The sequence below is a fragment of the Bombus fervidus genome, unplaced genomic scaffold (genome assembly GCF_041682495.2).
Source record: "Bombus fervidus isolate BK054 unplaced genomic scaffold, iyBomFerv1 scaffold0092, whole genome shotgun sequence".
Lineage (NCBI taxonomy): Eukaryota > Metazoa > Arthropoda > Insecta > Hymenoptera > Apidae > Bombus > Bombus fervidus.
This window is the reverse complement of record NW_027212654.1, coordinates 7,501-12,500: the sequence shown is the minus strand read 5'-3', so window position 1 is coordinate 12,500 and position 5,000 is coordinate 7,501. Positions and strand designations below refer to the sequence as shown.

The following is a 5,000-nucleotide window of genomic DNA, read 5'->3' as shown; positions in this document are numbered from 1 at the left end:
TTCGTTCGTCGTATCATGTTCGAGCTAAGACTCACGCAAGACACCCGTAACGATCTCCGGTTTTTAACGCCCGTCCTCTTTGTATAATATATATATATATATATACACGTGTTATGTATAATATATCTCCCGTAGCCGTTTCTCTCTTCTCGACGATTCCAGCGGTTCCTTGTTTTCGCCTGTTATTGCTGGCACAGAGATCGAACACGCGACATGTATATAACATATCGGTTTCTTTGCTCTGTACCAACGACGAAAACGCACGGGAACTCACGCAAGTGGAAAAGCGAGCGCGAGACGTACACAACGGGGTGAATTTATTACTCGGGGACTGGACGACCGGCGATACGTTAGGATGCGCGGTCCAGCGATAGACGACGAAGAGACATGGGATGACCAACGATCTCTTTTTCTCTAAAACTCGGAGCGCCGAATCGCCTTAAAGCAAAAAAAAATCACACGCGCGTACGTCGTACGTACGGCGCGTGTATACCTCGTCTCTAATCAAGTTTCGTTAGTCTTTCTCGAGCCTCGCCAAAGAGGATCGTTCTCTTCCTCTGCGCGATCTCTCCGTGCCAATGTCAGAGATTATTCTCTCTTTCGCACGACGACGAAAACGACTATTTTCGACGATCCGAACAACTTTGTAACGGACTCACATGCACATCTTAAAATCGGGTACAGAAACGTTGCGCAACACCGTGAGCTTTTCTCTTCTTCGTCACCCTTAAATATAGCCGATCGTAGACGCACGCTAGATCGTAACACACACTTTTCGTTGATTTCCGACGAACGTGGCTTTGGGCCAGGCGCGCGGGCAGAGAGATACGCGACCGACGGGGAAAAATTCGTCCCGATACATGTACGCGTACTCTCCGATCTCCGCGCAACGCTGGGGATCATCTCCCTAAGTCATCAGCGTTCGAAGAAATCTCGTGTGTCCGTTCCCGGATCTACGGCTTTCTCTGGGTTCACGAAGAACAGAAAAAAGCACAGAGGATGAAAAACGCAACGACGACCCATCGATGCGACGGTCCTCGTTGTCTTCTCGTCAGTCGTCTCGCGCCTGCAGAATACATCTCTGCCGCACGAACAGACGGAGTGGGTATTCGATCCCTGGGGCTGTACGAGTAAAAACATCTTGATGAAAAGACGGTTGTGTTTCTTTAAGGCACACAGTTTTTCGTTACGCCACCAAGTTTAGGTTTAGGTTTTAATATCTTGGTTCTCTTTTCTCTCCTCTCTCGACTGACTTTGTTCAAAAATATTTTTGCTTTCTCTCAGTCTCGCCAAAAATTCATTTAAGACGACGTCGGGGGCGCGGTCATTCGTGCTTATCGAAGACTAACAAAACGTAGCAGAGGCTGATACAAAAAGAAAAAAAAAATCGGCCACGAAGAAAACTCGCTCTGTGTATCTCGATAACCGCGTCGACGACGACGGTTCTCTCCGCGCTCTTTTAATTCGTATCCTTCTTCTTGCGCTTCGTCCGACTCAGAAACGTTCGTAAAACACGAACGACGGCGGGTTGTCAAGCCAAGAAGGGACAGAGAAGAGACGGAGGTAGTTTTGCGAGTCTCCCGTGAACGCGATAGATTTTTCATATATATTTGTATCGAGAGCATGCGTACGCCGGTCTCCACACGATCCAGCGACGAACGCCGACGAACGTCCAACAATCGCTCGTACGTCGCGTACGAGCCCTCGACCGCTCTTTAATTCGTATTCTTTTGCTTGGCGCTCGTCCTCCGACTCGGAAACGTTCGTTTAAAGATAAAACGAACGACGGCGGGCTGTCGACGAGGCAAGAAAGAACAGAGAGAGACGGACCGAGAGCAACGATACGCAACGCAAGCAGTCTTAGGTTTACGTGAGCAACCCTCAGCCAGGCGTGGTCCAGGAATTGTATCCGTGGACCGCAATGTGCGTTCGAAATGTCGATGTTCATGTGTCCTGCAGTTCACACGTTGACGCGCAATTAGCTGCGTTCTTCATCGACCCACGAGCCAAGTGATCCACCGTTCAGGGTAATCGTTTATGCATGGATTTTTGTTTGTGTACTCAGGTTTTTGTACTCTTATTCTCGGTTCGAAAGAAGCCGATATCCGACAAACGTCCGACCAACGGGAATCGAACGCGCGGAAGTCGCCATATGATTGACGACACGAAAATACGTTCGAAAACGAAATCGGACGGACTGCGCGACGACACACGCAGCCCGCCGACCGGGCGTAAAGTGCATTATAATATATAACAACCAACGAGATCGAAGCTCCGTTCGTCAGGAAACGACGGGGATATAACACCCGATTCTGAATCCTCTGTACAGCACACGATCTCGCGAAGAAAGCGCACGGTGGCTAGCCCATGATATATATATATGTTCGTTCCTCTCGTCCAGTTATTCGAAGCAAACAGCCGATATGCATCTCCATCGTTCGGGTAAAAAAAAATCGATGGGACGCGCACGGTCGTAGTCTTCCTCGCGCGGTCGTTTCTTCCCGATAGCCAGAAGCAGAGTTTGAAAAACTCTAGCGACGGAACGAGGCATTAGACTCTCGACAACGAGGATAGAGAGACGGCCGGCGATCCCCTCTGAATCGACTTCGGTGGTTCAGGTAAAAATAAAAAAAATCGATGGGACGCGCACGGTCGTCGTTCCTCTTCCTCGCGCGCGGTCTATTCTTCCCGATAGCCAGAAGCAGAGTTTGAAAAACTCTAGCGACGGAACGAGGCATTAGACTCGCGACAACGAGGATAGAGAGACGGCCGGCGGTCCCCTCTGAATCCACTTTGGTCGCTCAGGTAAAAATAAAAAAAAATTCGAAAGGGACGCGCACGGTCGTCCTTCCTCTTCCTCGCGCGGTCTTTTCTTCCCGATAGCCAGAAGCAGAGTTTGAAAAACTCTAGCGACGGAACGAGGCATTAGACTCTCGACAACGAGGATAGAGAGACGGCCGGCGGTCCCCTCCGAACGGATGGCGACAACGACGACTAAAGCGCGAAAAATCGCGACGAAAAGGAACGCATCTCCGTTCAGGTGTATGTGTGTGCGTGCGTTTAAAAAAAATTCGATGGGACTCGCAGCCATCGGCCTCGCGCGGTCGTTTCTTCCCGATATCCAGAAGCAGAGTTTGAAAAACTCTAGCGACGGAACGAGGCATATGACTCACGACAACGAGGATATGGACAGGCGGTCCCCTCTGAACGGGTCGACGAGACGATGGTAAAAGAGACGAACCGGACGAAACTTCCGTCGATCAGGTAAAAATAAAAAAAAATTCGATGGGACGCGCACGGTCGTCGTCGTCGTCTTCCTCGCGCGGTCGTTTCTTCCCGATAGCCAGAAGCAGAGTTTGAAAAACTCTAGCGACGGAACGAGGCATATGACTCACGACAACGAGGATAGAGAGACGGCCGGCGGTCCCCTCTGAATCGACTTCGGTGGTTCAGGTAAAAATAAAAAAAATCGATGGGACGCGCACGGTCGTCCTTCCTCTTCCTCGCGCGCGCGGTCTATTCTTCCCGATAGCCAGAAGCAGAGTTTGAAAAACTCTAGCGACGGAACGAGGCATTAGACTCGCGAGGATAGAGAGACGGCCGGCGGTCCCCTCCGAACCAACTTCGTCTAGTTAAGAATCGTTACTCTTTACCATCACTCGCACTGGTATATATCTTTTCGGGCCAACATCCACGCAATGCGTTTTCGTTCTAGGTTACCCGATCCACGAGTACGAACGTACAACGTGGTTTCGTTTTGTCGAACATCGTATATCGTTCGCCGTTGAAACGAACGACAACGAAACGACATAGGAAGAACGAACGCCCTTTGGGTAGGAAGCACGTTTCGAGGAACGACGAGAGTTTGGAGAGACGCGCGAGATAGCTGGAGACGCGCAGATATAGGTATCCATGGATCTTCGAAGAGAACCTTCGAAGATATATAATTCGGTATCCTTTTTTTCTGCGGCTCGCTATTCGCGTTCTTTCGCTCTCGTCGACGACTCGTTATAGACGCTTCGTTCGATCCCAAAGAGCAGTCTTCCTTATGTCCCGTTGCTAGGAGGTGAGGCCTACGCAACGCAACTACGAAATATAGAAGAGGTGTGAGCAGTGATCTCTCCGACACGAGGCACTTTAGAGATTTTAGTTTATATATTATATTGTTCGTTCGTTGGATTTCCACGATGCAAATACGAAATACGAGATCGTGACGGCGGGTCTTTCTGTGTACGACCTCACGCAGGCGCCTCGATCGCATTTCTCATTACACGTGGTTTCCACTGTAACTTTTAGTTTTTTCGATATGTGTTCAGCTCAAGTTCCCTCACATATCGTTATTATTATTATTATTATTAATAGTAGCGGTTTCGTGTTATAGGATTCGGAGACGGCGGGTCTTTCTGTGTACGACCTCACGCAAGCGCCTCGAGAATCTTTTTAAGTTTTTCGTTTGTTATAATATTATTCGGAGACGGCGGGTCTTTCTGTGTACGACCTCACGCAGGCGCCTCGAGAATATTTTTAAGTTTTTCGTTTGTTATAATATTATTCGGAGACGGCGGGTCTTTCTGTGTACGACCTCACGCAGGCGCCTCGAATTATTCGTGTAAAAGTATATCTCTTCATCCCGATGATCGAGAGAGAGTGCCACACTCTTCGTATAGTTTCGTAACTGGAGCGTCTCTCACCTCCTTATTGTAAAAAATTTGGCTTTTGTCAAAGTATATAGCTTGTTAATACGTCGTATATACTTTGTGTCGATATAGGAGGAGTACGGCTCCTTACCGACGATATTATATATATTTTATTATACAGTGTTCAAGTCAAATATATTCTTTGTGTTTTTGTATTTTTCGTTAATGATCCTTCCGCAGGTTCACCTACGGAAACCTTGTTACGACTTTTACTTCCTCTAAATGATCAAGTTTGGTCATCTTCCCGGTAACATCGGCAATGCTTATCACATTGGCCGCGCACCAGTCCGAAGACCTCACTAA

At 48.5% G+C, this 5,000-nt stretch overlaps 2 non-coding genes across 2 annotated transcripts in view; both read right to left on the bottom strand.

Moving 5' to 3' along the window:
• Positions 1-1,875: 1,875 nt before the first annotated feature.
• Positions 1,876-2,030, bottom strand: LOC139997461 (5.8S ribosomal RNA). The gene has a single exon (XR_011802841.1). It is a non-coding gene; the product is annotated as a 5.8S ribosomal RNA (ribosomal RNA).
• A 2,830-nt stretch (positions 2,031-4,860) lies between these two features.
• The window catches only part of LOC139997464 (small subunit ribosomal RNA), a 1,924-nt gene continuing 1,784 nt past the window's right edge, over positions 4,861-5,000 (bottom strand). The window contains exon 1 of the ribosomal RNA XR_011802844.1: positions 4,861-5,000. This exon is cut by the window's right edge and continues 1,784 nt beyond it. This is a non-coding gene — a ribosomal RNA (small subunit ribosomal RNA).